Source organism: Ursus arctos, unplaced genomic scaffold, assembly GCF_023065955.2.
Source record: "Ursus arctos isolate Adak ecotype North America unplaced genomic scaffold, UrsArc2.0 scaffold_7, whole genome shotgun sequence".
Taxonomy (NCBI): domain Eukaryota; kingdom Metazoa; phylum Chordata; class Mammalia; order Carnivora; family Ursidae; genus Ursus; species Ursus arctos.
In genome coordinates, this window is record NW_026623089.1 from 43125004 (window position 1) to 43142590 (window position 17587).

The 17587-nt window shown below is 46.9% G+C and overlaps 1 long non-coding RNA gene across 1 annotated transcript in view; it reads left to right on the forward strand.

Moving 5' to 3' along the window:
- Window positions 1–3754: 3754 nt before the first annotated feature.
- Window positions 3755–17587, forward strand: part of LOC130543018 (uncharacterized) — a 296432-nt gene continuing 282599 nt past the window's right edge. The window contains exon 1 of the long non-coding RNA XR_008958017.1: window positions 3755–3952. This is a non-coding gene — a long non-coding RNA (uncharacterized LOC130543018). The remainder of the gene's footprint in view (window positions 3953–17587) is intronic.

Consider the following 17587-nt stretch of genomic DNA (forward strand, 5'->3'; position numbering starts at 1 on the left):
ATGGTAAAAGTCAGAAACTTGGATCCACATAAAGAAAGGAAGAGCATTGGCAAAGGGATAAAGTAAAATTATTTTTTCTTGTTCTTTTTTTAAAAAAACATTTATTTATTTGAGAGAGAGAGCATGTGCATGCACGTGAGTGGGGCATGGGGCAGAGGGAGAGCATCTCAAGCAGACTCCCCACTGGGTGCGGAGCCTGGCTGGGGGCTCGATCCCACAACCCTAAGATCATGACCTCAGTGGAAATCAAGGGTTGGACACTTAACTGACTGAGCCACTCAGGCCCCCTTGTTTTCTTATTCCTAATTAATCTACAAGATAACTGTTCGAGGTAATAATAATAACAATTGGGTGATCATTAGCATATGGGTAATTGAAAATAAGGACAGCAATGTCGCAAGGGACAGAGGAGAGGAACTGGGAATACTTTGTTATCAGGAGCCACACTACATACACATGAAGAGGTATGGTGTGTTCTCAGAGTAGATTTAGATTAGTTAAATATGTATATTGTATGCTCTAGGGCAACCACTAACTTTTTAAAAAGAAGTATAAAAAAAGAAATATAATTGATACACTGATAAGATAAAATTGAATCACATGAAATGCCAATTAGAGCCTGAGAAGGAAGGAAAAGAGGGACAAAAAAGAAACAAAGGACAAATGCAACAATAGATTAACAGTTACAAATGTAGTGGAAATTAACCCAAATATACCACTCGTCACTTTAAATTTAGATGGTCTTAGTATACCCATCAAAAGACAAGAGATTGTCAGAGTGGAAAGTGTATTAAAAAACAAAAGACCCAACAGTATGTTCTCTACAAGTAATCCACGCAAAAAAATCTTTAAACACAAAGACTCAGCTTAAAGATAAAAGGATGGAGATTAATATTGAAAAGCTCTTGTGAACGTGTTTGTCAGGGAAGCATGTGTTAAGAGGTCTGGATTCTATTTAAAAGTCTTGTTGGGGGTGGGGGTGGGCAGGCATCCAGGAGTAATTTATCCTCACTCACACCGATGACTAGAAGGTATCTGTCCCTTCAGCAGGAGGCTTTCTGGTCCTGGGGTTCCTAGAGTCGAGGCTCTCACAGCGTGGGCCCTGAGCCAGCAGCAGCAGCAGCACCTGGAAATTTGTTAGAAATGCAGATTCTTGAGCTGCAACCCAGACCTAATAAGACAGAGCTCTGGGGGTGGGGCCAGTAATCTGTGTTCAACAAGCCGTCCGGGTGTTTCTGTTGCTCACTCAAGTGTGAGAACCTCTGCTGTTGTGCACGTTTGTAGGAGTTGGGTCATGGACCACACCTGGGCATTATGGAGAACAGGTACTCATTCTCAGACAGAGGCTTTCTTGTACTACTGACTGTATAGGGATGCATTTATTTTTCCAGCCATACTGTAACCTCCTGGAGGGCCAGGGTGTGTCACACGTATCTGTAAACACTTGGTGCCTCGCATCGCGAGGGTTGGCCCAAGATCAGAGGCAGAAGCATCACTGCGTCGCCTGCTGGCTTGTTCAGAATGTAGCACCTTGAGCCCCATCCCAGATCTACTGAATCTGCATTTTAACACGATCCCCTGAGACTGTCACGTGAACATTCATTGAGCAATTAGAGTAAGTGCTTATTAAGGAAAACATGCATTAAAAATTGAATAAAAAAATAAAAACAATCATTTTTGTTTATCTGTTTTTTTTTTAATCAAGCGGGTCCTAGACAGAGATTCAGGACTGCCTGGTTATATCCGGAGGGAATATGGTGCCTCCTGGAAAGAAAGCTCCCTGAAGGGAGAGGGGAGAAGGGAGAAGGGAGCACTAAGTCTCAAACCACCCAGTGCCACGGGGATGTGGTTGGGAGGATTTAAAAGTGTTTGTCATTTTGGTTCTTGTGCAAGTCCTTACTCCTTAGGTTTCACAGAAGATGGGAGTCCCTTGGAGAATAGGTGTGCTAAACGTAAAATCTAACAAGGCTGTTTCTCTAAGACATTAGGGCATGAGCCACACTCATGACACTCCTACAACAGAGCAAAAGAGAAAGGGTGGGGACCACTGTGCAGCATGGGTATCTAGGGGGTTCCAGGAGTTCAGCTGTAATGGGAAAGAGGACATCTGGTAGGAGGTAGAGGGACAATAGCGGCACTCACATGGGGTGGACATGTCCATAAATACACCTGAGATATCCCTGGGACCTCTAAGAAACACTTTAAGTGCCCTGCAGGGGTAGGACCCACAGGAATATGAGTTATTTCTGCTGATGTCACCCCATTAGCTCTCACAGGCTGTGCAGGGCTGGTTAAAGTCCCACAAACTTTCAAGAACAGTTTTCTGTTCGCTCTCATTCTGATTGTTCTTCAACAAGCCTTTTGATTAGCCTGCAGAAACATCCAGAACTCATATAAGAAAAAGCCTAGGGAGCAATATTATGGGGGATAAGTTTTCTTTGTCCTGTGATTTGATCTGTTTCTCTGCTTGATTCTCTTTATTTTGAGAAATATGAATTTCATTAATATCTCCTTGAAATGGATAATGTGGGCCAGTATATTCGTGAAGTTCTTTGTACCATCTAGGCTTTATCCTCTTTGAATAATAGAGTTTGAAAATGGTTGAAGTGCAAACTACCCACGTCTCTCAGCTTTTATCTCGTACTTACGAGTTTCCCCCTAAGAATACTGTATTTGCTTTCTAGGACTTCGGTTGTGTGCTTTAGTTCCTCTATGGAAAGACCCAGGTAAAGTTTAAATTACAGTTAATTGATAGAGGCCAAGAAGGAAGATAGAAAAATTTAATTAGTTTCCTTGCAAAGTAATGTGTATTAATCTGACTTTCCACACTAGAGACTAACATATCTTAACTTAAGGTGCACATGAAGTGTTCTGTTTAAATACACAGGGTCTGAGTCATTCTCCCAGCTTATTTTCTGTCTAGACAGAGAAGAGAATCAAATCCCTTTTAAATTATAAAATTGTTCTGTGATTAGATATCATGACTGTCTCCTGAGGCACTCACGGAACATCATAAATAGTTAACACCTGTTAAAACTTGATTATTTAGGAGACACGGAGCAGATGCTGTTGCTGTCCCGTGCTGCGTGCCCTCAGCCTACCTCTGCGTTCAGCTGCAGTGTTGTGGGAGCTCTCAGGCAACCACTTGGGTACTTCTCCAAAGTGCAAGGAGCTCGCTCAGCACACATGCTCAGGCCTGAAAGTGGGAGGGAGTTGGTGTCCCCCCAGTCACCAACAACCAATGGGGGGCAGGACTTGGTGGGTAGATGCCCCAACCCGACATGGGTGTGGCGCTCCTAGGGGCAAATTGAGTGGGGCGGGAAGCTGGGCGTCCTTGAACATTTGAGGAAAGGGATTGTTGTTATACTTAAACAAATAGGACTTTTAGATCAATTTGAAAAAGAAATGAGAAATTTTCTGTCCGTGGGGGCTTCTTTGAATTTCACGGCCTGGGGGAGGCTAGCCTTCATCCTGTTTACTGGTTTCTGCCTCTACAGTCGGAAAGTTCTAGAAGCCAGAGTTTGTGCTATGCAATTTGGCACCTCCTCTTGTGCTGGGAAATGCTAAATCTTGTGCCCTGCTGTTCTTGAGGGGGCTTAAAAAGCCCTACCATGAAACATGCATGAGGCGTGTGCGTGCAAGGGGCAGGGGTTTGTGGTTGTGGCAAATACTTGGAAGATACTGTTGCAGGAGGTCACGGAGAGGACATGACCCTGGTTTGCCTGAGGGCTGGGTGGGGCAATCAGAGGCTCGTGACCCCCTCCTCTGTGCTTGGAACGTGAGTTCCTCTTGGCTTCCCCAGCTGGAGCCTGTTTCAGGTACGCAGCGTTGTTGAGATCACTTGGGTGGCACACGGGGCTGACTGTGCATGAAGCCGCTATATAAACCGCAGGACGGCCGCGGGTGGGTATGGAGTTGCTCTCCTCGCTGCAGTCCAGGATGAGCCCGCTTGGTAAGTTGTTGGATTTAAGCTTCCAATCTACCACCTTGGCGTGGTCTTTCTCTTTCTTGGGGCTCTCCTTGCTGTTGGTGTACTCGGGAAATTTCTGGTTTCATCTGCGGAGTCCACAGGGCTGTGGACTGGCAAGGGGTGAGCTGGCTAGAGCGCGAAAAAACGGGCCTTGGAAGAGAGGCATCTGCCGGAGGGGGCAAGGGGTGGGTATCCTGGGTGGGTTATCGTGTCTATGTGGGGGAGGGGTGACTTGTACTTCTCCCTGGTGCTTGTGCACTGCCACGTGAACAGTGGGGCACCCTGGAGCTACTGAGTATCTTACGGTGCATGCTTGAGGACCTGGGCAAAGCACAGGGCAGAGAAGGGAAGCGGGGGGGAGGGCGGAAAGCTACCATTTCCTGTGGGCAGTTTAGCCGCTGATGCCCAACTGGGGGGCTGAAGTCTAAGTTAGAAAGTTGGAAGAGCTGGCCTCAGGGCTGGCAGGCTAGGTGGGAGAGCTGGATAAACCGCGAAGCTTAGCGAACTGGCTTGTGAAGTTAGGAGGACGCTGGTTGTGCAGGTTAAGATCTGGAGCACTTGTGACAAAAGTCCTTCTGGTCTGTCTTTGCGCTCTATGTTCAGAACAAGTTTCAGATTTCACCGAGAAACTCCCAGAGTTCCCAGAGCTATGGACAGGTGCAGAGAGGAGATTGAACAGAAGGGATTCTAAATATCTTGCCTTATAGTTGCCTTTTGAATTTGATACTTCTGAATGTTTGCCATTTATACCTTTGCAACTGGGAAAGGGAAGGTGGAGAAAAGCAGGCAGATGTGGTAATCAAACTCGTTTGTAATCAGCTTAAAATTATGATTATTTTAGGGAAAAGCAGCAGCGTTTCCTCTTCTGCTTTGCTTGGGGGTGGCAAGTATCGAATTCCTCACTTAGGTTAGGCAACGGCTGCCTGAAGCCCGTGTTGAGGATTCTGAGGCCTTAAGCAGGTTTAACAGGAAGTCCATGTCCTACTAATTACCTATCAAAGCCAGTCATGTGTTTAGGAGGGGAGAAGAGCTGTGTTTCTATAACCTATTTGCCATTGTTGGTCCTATTTCATGTTAACTAGTTGCCCTCAACAGGTAAGACGACGTGAAAGTCTTCGGGAGTCTTAAATTTACTGGGTCTTAACGTTCAAGTTCTTGGCTGCAAACAGGAACGTAAGCCGAAAACAAAAGCGTCGTAGGGCATTGGGTAGTTCACTGAATCTCCAGGAAGAACGGAGAACCCAGCTCAGAAAATGGGCAGCAATCAAGATTAGCCAGGGGTGGTCACAGGCAGGTGACCCTGGTGTCACTAGGTGCTTGCCACTGTCTCTGACATGACCGCTGCTCCAGGACATTGCCTGCAACACTCTCGGACTTGAGAAAGTTTAATTTTCTATGAAGAACTTGGAGCATAGATAGGAGTATAATGAATCTTCATGAATCCATTCCTAGATTCCCTACTACAATTCTGCCAATCTTATTTAATCCTCCACTTAACTTTTCTTACTGGGATATTTTGAAGCAATCCTAGACATCCCAATAAGTCACTTGTAAATATTTCTTCTTAAACTATGGGGACTTCTTAACTTACCCACAATACTATTATCCTAACTTGAGATGCTATCTTTCTTATAAACTTTTATAGGGTTTTCCTTATTCTTTCTATTACACCAAGGTTCATCCTCCCATGACTACATTCTTGGAGCCAGGTAACTGGGGGAGGGAATGGCCATCCCTGTGGCATCCATGGTGGAAGACCCGGCCATCCCTCTGCCTCCCCCAGAACTGTCTTGGAATTACTTCCTAATAAGGGTGTACACATTCTGGGCAGACAAAATGGTAGCTAAAGCATAATAGAGATAGGAACGTGCTCACGGGAGCATCAGGTGAGTAGCCACTTCGCAAAATTGCAACTTCTATTTCCCAGTTGCCTCTGAATTGTAGCCTAGCATTCTTTAACTCTACAAAAAAAAAAAAAAAAAATCTGATTATCAGCTTTGACTTAAAGCAATATGGTCTTCACCTGGATGGAAGGCTATTTTCTTCTTGGGAGGTTTATTAGCAATAACATATGTAAATCTATGCACACTTTCTTTTGATACATTCTCTTGGGAAAAATTACACCAAGAAATTACACGAAAACAGCGGTTAAAATTCCCAGAGGATAATCGAAGCATTGAATATTTTTACATATTTTAAAGGCATCCACCAATATCACTGGAGGGTGGCAGGGTTGCGGAAAGAATGTTAAGATAATTTTCCCTGTTGCTGTACCTGAAAAGACTTGGTCAATGAATGGGTTTATACCAGAAGAATTCAGGTTGTTTCTAGCAGTAAGATGGAGATAACAGTAGGTTCTTGGCTTGATCTGATAGTATCCATCCTTAATACAAGTGTATAATCTTGAATGAGAAGTAAAATGCTAACTTTTCTCATTTCGAATCCAATCTTTTATTTGCACTTTGTGACTTTCATTGTTTTTAATCCTCACCAGAGATCATGACTGACCATTACAATCTAATTTCTAACAGCCATCACTGGGGACCAGAATTACCAGAACTCAAATACCTGTTGACTGGTATTGATCTAATCACTGTGGAGATGGAGGGCATAGCTAGGTCCTCCTATCCTCCCAGGAGATCAGGGGGGAGGAGAAACACATAGAAGACAAAGGTGTCTAAGGAGCTAAAGCAAAAAAGCTCTTAGCATTTAGAGAGGGGAAAGAATTTTTTGCCTGAAGGGATCTAGGAAGGCTTTCTGGAGTAGGCGGCATTTGAGCTGGAGTTTTAATAGTTTAAACACATTCAGGAAAGTGAAAAGGCCGGCACTAGGAACTGCCCAGTTTCACTAGCCGGGTGTGTGTGTGTGTGTGTGTGTGTGTGTATGTATGTATGTATATATGTATATAAAGACGTCCCCCTGGTTAGAATTCTGACTGAAAACCAGACCTTTCAGAGTTCATTTGCGAATGCTGTAAGCAAAAAAAATGTTTCCAAGTTAGTAATAGGGACTATTTCTCTGTACAGTTCTGCCACACACGATCTTCCTAGTGAAGGGGCACAGCTCTAGGTGGCCCCAGCTCCACGGAGTGGGCAGCCACCGTGGGCCCACAGCCTGGGGGAGGGTGCCCCTGGGGGACCTGTACTCCAAGGGTATCTGAATCAGCCTCAGCCAGGTTTCTTACATATATTGCTTTCTGTTGGTGACGTTCTGGCCTTGCCTTCACCAGCAGAAGGCTTTAAACCAGAATGTAGTCTCGGGGCTTTGCAGCTGGATCTTGTGGTTTTGCCTGAGAATCAGCTGAAGCAGGGTCAATAAAAGGCTCAAGAGCTCAGCGCACGTGCATACCTTTCCAAGCTGTGTGAGGGAGGTGCCCACTTCCCTGGGTTTGAATATTGGCTCCGGTGCTCAGAAATCTGGTTTCAGGCAAGTTAACTCTGTCTCCCCCATCTGTAAAAGGGTGGTGGCTGTCCTGTTTTCTTGCGGGGTTGTTTGTGAAATAAGTATCAGGTACTTGAAATGGTGGTACTGAGTGTTAGGGTTCCCTCCACACCCCCTGGTGCTCCAGTGAGAGCTGGGTGGGGAAGGGGTGCTGGGCTGCCTTGTGCACAGCGTTGATGGTGAGGCCAAGGAGTCCGTAGCAAGAGCCCTGCAAGCTGGAAAACCTGGGCTTGGCCTGGGTGAGGGTCCTCTTTCCTGAGCTTGAGATTATTTCAAGGGGATAAGGGCTCGCTTCGTTCCCATTCTAGCTGCTGCAGGGGAACTGGGTCCGTCTTCCATGGTTCCTAAAGGCCAGCCTGGCGGAGGGCTCTGGTGTGGCCCCAATGTGGCTGTGTCTACATCAGCCTGTCCTACAATGAAATGGCATGCCGTTGAATCCATGGAATGGGCAGTCCCTGCCGACGGCAGGTGGGACATACAAAGGTGACCCCAATGGGCTCATCCCTGTGCCAGGAAACTTCCATTCTAAGGCAGTTCACACCATAGCAACAAGAGACTACAGGATATGAATGCATGCAAAGGGAGATACACTTGTCAAGCTTAAAAGACCAAGATCATAAAGGAGTCAGAAGTGAAAATTCAGGCAACTGTAAATCTTCGAGCCATTTTGTGCACCTTGAGGGCCTTGCCTTCGTCAATACAAAGCCTTACATTGCTGTGTTGAATGGGTTTTCTGGAGCAGAAAGCCTAGAAGATTACCTCCGAGGAAATCCGTGCCTGGAACCCAAGGGCTGCCAAGCTCACAGGGCCGGACCAAGCCTGGCCGGGTAAATTAACCTCCCCAGTGCTCCTGGGCTGAGTCTGCGTGTCTGCAGGGGAAGCGTGAGGAAGGAAACAAAGGTGTGGCACCGTGTTTGAGGTGAGCCCTTAGTGCTCATATATTCAAGGGTGTCGTTCTCCTTCCAGGGCAGGAGAAAGGCCCCCTATCCCTTCTGTCCTGGGTGTGTAGGACGCTTTCCTTGACTGCTCCTTGCTCCTCTTCCCCGGAACTCCTCCCTAAGGAGATGCCCCTCTGAACTGTCATGGATAGCGGACTCAAAAGCGTGGAAGGAATACTGGTTTCTGAATATGCCTTAGAGACCACATTGTCCAGTGGTTGCTGTTCCTCCCCCCCCCCCCCCCCGAGAATAACCAAATCTAGAAAAATTGAGTGCTTCTGCTTATTTCACAGTCTTGTTAGGGTATTACTCCGTAATGCTGTCTAGCCCACCTTAGCCTAAGAGGCTCTGGTCTGATCTAGGCCACTCCTAAAAGAAAAACTGAATTTGAGAGATGGGGAGCAGTTTATGTGCAGGTCCCCAGCTTTGCCTGTAAGTGGCAGAGCTGAGATAGGGGGACCCAGGTTCTGGTTTTCTATTTTAGTATCCTTTCCGCAAAGCTCAGCAATATGCTGATTCTCTAAGATGTTTACGTATTGTCATTGCCTTACTCTCTTCCCTTTAAATGTTTACCAAAAATTACAGGGCTCCTTCTGTACAAGCTGACCTCGCTTGGGGGATGTGGAGATCCTACAAGGGAAGTGGAAGCATCTAGCAGCTCTGTTCTTGATATTTCCAAATGTCTCCAGTGACGAGCATTTGTTTGAAGAGAAAAGCTTAAAATAGGGCAGAGTATCTTTCTTTCCGTCAGGAGAATGCCAACAGCTCACAGAATCCTTCTTAGCCTTTCTGACATTTCTCAGAGAACCTTCAAGTCCTTCCCTGTGATTTGGAAATAATGAAGGACATTACACATTTTGTAGTACTACATTTTCCCAAATGTGTTACATTTATCAGTGGTATAGAAGAGGACTTTAAGTAGCCTAAAGATCAGACCTTTTATTTTAATAGGTATAAATAGGTATTTAACATATGCAATAAAGTGAACACGACAAACCTGTAACATTTTATTGCTTAGAATGGAGCTAAATATAAAAGCAAGGTGACTTAAAGAGGAACGTTATGTAGTATAAATAGTAACCAAATTGGGCAAAAATTGGAGCCGTCGTAACCATGTTACACACACAAGTGCAGTTGGGGGAGCACTCATCCAGGCCACATGTAACCGGTATTAACCGTTATAACTGTCCTCAAAACCTGCGAGCACAGCAACAGAACCCACGGTTTATAACTGTAGAGATTTTCATTCCCGTAAGTGGGGGAGAATTTAGTCCTGGGCCTTTCACAAATGGTAAACCTGATCCAGGGGCTTTTCCCAGGTGGATTCAAGATTCTCCGTCCACGGGGCGCCTGGGTAGCTCAGTCGTTAAGCGTCTGCCTTCCGCTCATGGCGTGATCCTGACGTTCTGGGATCGAGCCCCACATCAGGCTCCTGGGCTGTGAGCCTGCTTCTTCCTCTCCCTCTCCCCTGCTGTGTTCCCTCTCTCGCTGGCTGTCTCTGTCACATAAATAAATAAAATCTTAAAAAAAAAAAAAAAAATTCTCCGTCCTGATGTACCCGGCTGTGGACCTCTTCCTCCTGGCAACCCCCACTCACCCTAGGAGGCCTCTCTGGTGACTGCTAACAGGTTGGAGTTGGGGGAGAGCAGGTTTCTTCTGGGCCTCTTGTATTTTCCTGCCAAGGGTCTTCTCCACACTGCGTATTCAGCCCATGGGCTGCAGGTGACCTCGCTCAGTCTAGCCTGTGACGCCGATGGCCTGTGCGGCCCAGGGGCCCCTCCTAGGGGTACAGCGGCTTCCCCTCCCACTGCATGCACATTCCCCACTCTCTCCTCCAGTGATAATCACCTACAGCAGCGATACGTGTTCTTGGCTTTTCTTAAAGGATCCTTAGATGTTCTGGGTCTTTTCTAAGCTAATTTGATCTGCTGGACCCCGGGAGGGTCTGGGGTGGTCGGCCCCTCTCCTTAGCTGTACTTTTCTGCCTTCTTGGAAGCAGATGCCCCTATGGGAGTTGCTGCTGTGCAGGACCTTCTAGTTCCACAATGCTAGTCTCCACTACCGGATGGGAGATGGATGTGTAGAGGCCGCTTCTCTCATTCCCTTGTTTTTCTTGCCATTCTTCCCCCAACCCCCTTTTAACTTGTTTTAGATCTTTTCTTGTACCCTGGCTTCCTGGGTGATCCCATCTAGTCTCATGGGTGGGGGTGGGGTCAGCAATGAACAGGACTGAATGGTACCTGTTCTCATGAACTTTATATTCCATTTGGGTTTAGAAATGTAGAAGGCAAGGGGTGCCTGGGTGGCTCAGACAGTTAAGTGTCCAGCTCTTGATTTCGGCTCAGGCCATTCTGAGATAGAGCCCTGTGTCAGGCTCCGTGCTGGGCGAGCAGTCTGCTTAAGGATTCTTCCTTTCCTTCCCCCTCTGTACCTCCCCCCCCCTTGTAAAATTGTAATAAAGTAATACAAGTTATAAGTTCTTACAAAAGGGGAGAGGCTGAGCTAGAAATGATGCTGTAATAAACACTATTTACTCCAAGTCTTGCTTATTCCGAGGGGCATACGTTGTTAAAGGTGGAATGTTAGGGGGAAAAGGTCTTTGTTTTCTAAGTTTTTGGAGACCTATCCAGGTGTTCTAGGTGAAGCTGATAATTTAGAAATCGAGGAGGCTTAGGGGTTTGTTTTTAACATTTTGAGCTAGGAATGAAAGGAAATAGTCCTTAAAATAGTCTGATTAGGAGACCATACTGTAACTTGAACAGGGACAACCTAATAAATTACCCGTGCCTGGGTATTGCCTACTAAGGTGTAAGGACTCTAACGAACATAGGAAGATAAAGGGAATGGTCCCGGTGTCTAGGGCTGTGGCAGAGCACCAGGGAAGGAACGACCCTGGAGGGGGTATCCCCCTCCCCCTTCTGGCCCCCATGAGGCCAAAAATCTGGATCTAATTGGAAAGGTGTGGCTGATGCGAACAGGGTGGTGAAGTATGCGGGGGGGGGGGGGGTGGCACCTGTGGCACTCACTGGCCACCTGCCTTCTGGGGTGCCAGGGGAAGTGGCCCCTGGGAATGGGCCTTGCTGCAAAACTCCCTGGGGAGCAACTTGTGAGATTGAAGCCGTGGGATGGTAGGTGGCAGGAGGAGCGTGTCTGCAGATGGTGTCCCTTGAGCACTAACTGTCACTCTGGAGGAGAGCAGAGAACGGTATGCCAGAACCAGGAGGAGAAACCCCTTCCTCCTCTAGGGTCTCTCCAGCACCTTCTATCAGGGAAGTTTAATGTGCCAGTTGGTAAGGGGAAGATGCTCTGGCATCCCAGGAGGCCAGTAGAGGGTAGATTTGGAACAGAGAGGCAAATCTGTTAGCTCTGTTCCTTTACAGTTGGGGGTCATTTCTGGGGCATTCATTCACCAGCACTTTTGGCTTTGTTCTGTAAATGCCCACCCTACTCCTGTGGCTGGAGAAAGCCCCCACTTCATCAGCCTGTGCTGAGACGCCCTCTGTACCGAATGGTGGGTGCCCTGTGGACGTGGGTGCAGAATCCAAAGTGTCTGCAGCAGGGACTTACTACATACCATTTGTATTGACTCCCATCCCCACATTAGGTAGAATTTAGGAGGACAGGAGTGTTGTCTGGTCTATAGCCTGCAGCCAGAACCATGCCCAGCACATGGTATAGGCTTGGTTCATTTTTGGCGAATTAATGAATTTCCCATGGGTCTCAGGGAAAGTGTGTGAGCATCAGTGGCCTCGGTGCACCTGGGGTTATTAGTTCATGGGCTCCAGAGGTCTCCCTCCCTGATCCTGAGCTGGTGAGCATAAGGCCCTTCAGAGCAGCCCACATGGTCTCTTTTAAAGTGCCTATGCATGCCAGCTTTGAAAGGGCAAGACCAAGCAGTTTCTAATACTTGTGGACAAACACAAGGTTTGAGATAGCTCGTTTTCAATTGTGAACCATAGCCGCTGCCCTGGCCCAGGCGCTCTGGGCATCTCTCACTACAGGTGGAGGATGCCTGTGACTGTGTAGACAAGGGAAGGCGAACCCAAGGCAGACCGTCTTCCATGAGGGACTGCAGCTCTTCTCTCACTGCGATCTCCTTAATCCTCCGCTGTTAACCTCCGGGAATCTTTACCCATTAACCACTAAGAGCACCATCGGTGTATTCAATCTGTACTTTGGTTTCAGCGTAAGAACATTTTTAGCTCCGGTGTGTATTTGCTAGTACTGCTTTGAGAGCGGTTCTGTATTTTAGGATAACGTATTTTACTTTAGGATGAAAGCCTGTATGTTAATTTCATCTAACATCAAATCCTGTTCAGGCCAGATATTTACCGTACTTGATATTTTTACGCATCCAGAATTTTTCTTCTCAAGTGGAATTCAGGGAACAGACCTGACTCAGGGTCTGGATTTTGGCATCTGACTAGAGGTCCTGGTAACTCAAGTGGAGACAAGTACAAATTCCAAACTAAGCGGGTGATAAATTTTCTGCTGGTCTCTAAATTATCTTAGAGCCGGCAGTCAGGTCTTTTAAAATGACTGAGGGCACGAATGCATGATTCAGAACTAATCTTAGGAGCCAACACAAAGTTGAGAAGCTTTATCAATGCTGGGTAGATCAAGAAGGTTTGAAATGAAATCTCCTGAATCAAGGGTGAGTGGATGTTAATCCAAACCCTGCTTCCGTCTTGGGAAGGATCTATGTGAGCTGGGAGTCGGAGGAAGAGGTCATCAGAAGAAAATACTTTTCTCTCTCTTTTTTTTAGTGATGCCTTTTATGCTCAGGAATCATGTCTGCAAAGGAACATCTCTCTACATAGCGGAGAGGTTTTTCCCTTCACCTTCTTCAGATTTAGATATGCGCGGGTATGGGGAAGCAGGACCATGGTGCTCTGCTCCTGACGGAATCCATCAGGATGGTGTTTAGGGAAGGCAGTTGGTGAGGTGGCTTAGAGCCTTGGTGTTTTTCATTTGTAGCGCAGGAATGACAATACCTACTCCCAAGTTTGTTGGAAATATTAAATGAGACACAGTAGGTCAAGTACATAGCACTTCGCACCTAGTAAACATTAAAACCTGTAGATAGGATTATCTTCCTTGACTATAACGTGGTTTGAGGTGGCACGTTCTCCCAAGTTGTGCCTTTCGCTTAATATTTAACATTTCAGTCTAGAAGCCACGGGGATTCCTAGATGATTTTGAAGAGTTTTGAATACCATGGATTCTGCTACCAAGCACACTAGATTGGGGCCAACAGTGTCCTTGCTTGAAGAAGATGAACATTTCAGACAACAGGGTGGACTCCATTTTTAAGGAATCGGGAATAAACACTCTTGGAAAGCCTGTTCTTGAGCAGTATTATGAGCAAATTTACCACCAATCCTGTTAAGTTCCAGTGCTGGTAAAGCTTAAGTTCAGTTGTGGGTAACAGAAAAAAAAAAAGTGGTAGAAAAGTTTGTTTCTCCCTCACTAAAGGAACCTGGCAGGTTTGGTAACTCTGATCATCAGCCTTTGTTGCTGAACTGTCTTTGTTGCTCTGTCACTCTTAGGATTTTGTCCCCGTGGTTCAAGATGGCTGCTTAGGCTCCAGTCTCCACACCTACTAAGTTCCATTTGGCAGAAATGAGGAAAGAACTAACAGGTATAGGCGGCCTCCTTTAAAGGAGTGTTGGTTTGCCTGCGTGGCCCAGTCAGGTGTCTGACTCTTGATTCCAGCTTGGGTCATGATCTTGGTTGTGGGATTGAGCCCCACATTGGGCTTTGTGCTCGGGGGGGGGGGGGGGAATCTGCTTGTCCCTCTCCCTCTGCTCCTCCGTTTGTGTGCTCTCTATAAAATAAAATCTTTAGAAGAGTCTTTACAAGGGTCCTAGCTGGTACTTCCACTTAGATTCTATTGTCCAGAGCTTTGTCATGTGGCCATACACCTAGCAGCAGTGGTGGCCACATTTCATGTGGCCTGTTAACTTGTGGATCCTTTCTCTAGGAAGAAGGGAGAATGGATACTGGGGGACAATTAGTAGTCTGTCCTTCACCCCTTTGTTCTATAGCTGATCTGGTTAGCCATGTTGGACCAACGTACCCAAGGTGTGTTTCTGCCCTCCTTTGATAGGGAGACAGCGAGGAAGGCTAGGGCTCCCTCCTTTAAAACAACACTTGGAGGTATTTTACAGAGTTCAGAGGTGCTGTGTACCTTGTCCAAGATTACACAATAAGTGGTAGGGACAGGATTTGAGCCCAGGTCAGTCTGACTGGAAAGCCTTGTTCTCCCTATTCCACCAGCAAGCTGCTGCCAGGAGTGCATGGGAGGGCTCACCAGTCACGTCTGTGGGTCCATCCGAATGTACACATGTGTGCGTCAGGCAAACTGCTCTGGAGACAATGATGGGTCATTGGCCTAGCAAATCTTCTGCTAGTATAGTGGCAGGTCGGGTGGATGTTGGTCAAATGATACAGAGTCCAGGGCTGAGGCTTTTACTCCAGAAGCTTCTCCTGGGATGCTGAAGGTCGAAAGAGAGGAGGGCTTTACCAAGTGTGTGTTGAAGGAACAACTTGACTTCATCTTCAAAGAGGCACCGTGGTTTATCTTCCAAAGCCTAGTTATTCCTCTGTTTCTCCCCCCCCCACCTGCGCACCGATAAATTTGTTGCAAAACTTTTTTCCCCTTGCATTTTTAAAAATGTAAATTCAGTTAACATACAGTGTATTATTAGTTTCAGAGGTAGAGTCTAGTGATTCATCAGTTGTCTAGAACACCCAGTGCTCATTATATCAAGTGTGTTCCTTGATGCCCGTCACCCAGTTACCCCATCCCCCCACCTCCCCTCCAGCAACCCTGTTTCCTATAGATTAAGAGTCTTATGGTCTGTCTTCCTCTGATTTTTTTTTTTTTCTCCCCTCCCTTCCCCTATGATCCTGTTCTGTTTCTTAGATCCCACATATCAGTGAAATGATTCTTTCCCTGACTTGTTTCGCTCAGCCTATTACCCTCTAGTTCCAGCCATGTCATTGCAGATGTCAAGATCTCATTTTTTTTGACAGCTGAAAAATTGTGTGTGTGTGTGTGTACACCACATCTTTAACCATTCATCTGTTGATGGACATCAGGGCTCTTTCCATAGTTCAGCTATTGTGGACATTGTGTTGTAAAACTTCTATCCCTTTAATTTGCACTACAAAATGATGGGGGGATCTTAATTTTGTTGGATGTCACACTGCTTAAAACTCACACCAGTGTGCTCCATTGCAACGAAACCAAGAAATCGAAACCCAAAGCACTCACATTGCAACAGCTGGTTAGAGATCGGGCTTACATAAGTAAATACACGCTTACGCTTGGTTCCTGATGGGGGCGGTACCTGGGGCACCAGAGTGTGCTGTGCAGCAAGAAAGCCAAAGACCCTGAGGAGGCCTTCCTGGGATTTGGGGAAACGCTTGTTTACTCGACAAACTTTTATCCAGTACTACCTACTCGATTCCTATTTTAGAAATGTTCTAAAAGAGGTTGGTCTTTAAACATCCGTTTCTTCAGCTACAAAATAGGGATAACTACACCTGATTTGAGGAGATCTTAGAAGTCCTATATTTATCTCCTGAACTACTTATAAGTGGCTTAAGATCTAAGGTGTCACAGTATTGTCACCTAGAATGGAGGTCAGTGTGCACATGGATGCTTCAGCTGGGGACTCTCACTAGCCCCGGTAAGCATTTTCTGTCTGCCGTCTATTGCCGTGTAACTAAACACCCCCAAATTTCCTTAAAACCTAGAATTCTATAACCGGAGCAGGGCTCAGGCGGGCCAGCTCCTTGCTATTCCAGCTGGTGGGGCTGGGGTCCCTCGTGTGGTTGCACGCACTAGGAGACTGGCTAGAGCAGAAAGTGAATGGCTTTACTCAGCTGGCCCCTTTGTTGCGATGTCTGGAACACCTGGGGGCTGGCTAGGTGCCTTTCTCTTTCTGCGTGGGGTCTCCAACAGGGTAGCCAACCTTACATGGTGGCGGGGAGCTCCAGGAGAGCAAAAGACCCTACCAGGCCCTCTAGAGCCTAGGCCTGGAGCTGGCGTGGGGTGGCCTACATGCTACAGTAGGACGTGCTGCATGCTACTGGGTCAGAAGGTCTCTGGCCCAGAATCCAGGGAAGACTCCATGTCTTGATGGGAGAAGGCAGAATTCATGGCCATCATTTATCTGTGGCAATCGTGATATAAAAATACCTTTTCCCCAGCTCTGTCTTGGCCACCAGCAGGGAAATGTTGGCACATCCTAAACGAGGAAGATAATTGGTGCCACCTGCCAGAACAAACTGGTGCTATTAACAGGCCCAGAAATACGTTTGGGGCTCTGGGACTGAAGTAGGGGAGTAAATGGTCTCTCTGGAGCCTTTTTAATTTTTTCCCCAAAAACGGCACCTTCACAAAAATGCAATATATTACCATAATGGTGGTTAAGGCTGTGATGAAGTCAGGAAGCTATTTAAAAGCAACACCTTAAGATGTATAGATAATCGACTCTAAAAGTAGATCTTATTTTCCTCCCTTATAAATGGTGATGCACACTGGTCTTCCTCAACCCCAGACACATGGACTTCCTTGATATTAATTAGAACCCACTGTACCTCTCACAGGACCAGAGCATCCTCGGGGCAGCCTGTTCCAGCTGCTGCTGCCGTGAGGTCGTGTTTGTGAACGAGTTGGACGTGCTTGTGAGTGCACAAGTACGTTAGTGTGTGCATAGGGATGTGAGGATGAACGGGTCTGGGACCGTGTGGGTGTGCATGTGGGTGCGAGTGTACATGTATGCACGTGTGCGTACGGGAGTGTGGAGACCGCGTGGGAGTGGGAGCAAATTCAAGGCTGGGCAAAGGAAGGAGACCACATGGAACCCTGATTCACAGCGATGTGATTAGGACCCACCGGCCACTTGGAGTATTAACTAACTCCAAAGCCTGCGGCTTCCCCTGCTCATCGCTGGTCATGACACATCCCAGTCTTTTTAAGTAATGGGAAATAAATGATCCCTGCCAGTCCAGGACAGTCTGGGGCCAGACACTGCAGGTGCAGGGATCAGGATGGTGGGGAGACAAGCAGGGGCTCTGGGAGGTAAGCCAGTCACCAGTTCTGGAGTCCAGCCTGCTCCCCCCTTCATCCTGGCAACGGGTGTCCTTGAATGCAGTGCACTGTGAATAGCCATTTTCCTTCTGCTTTTGAGGGTGGTCCCCCCAGCCCCTGCAGACCCCTGTCCTG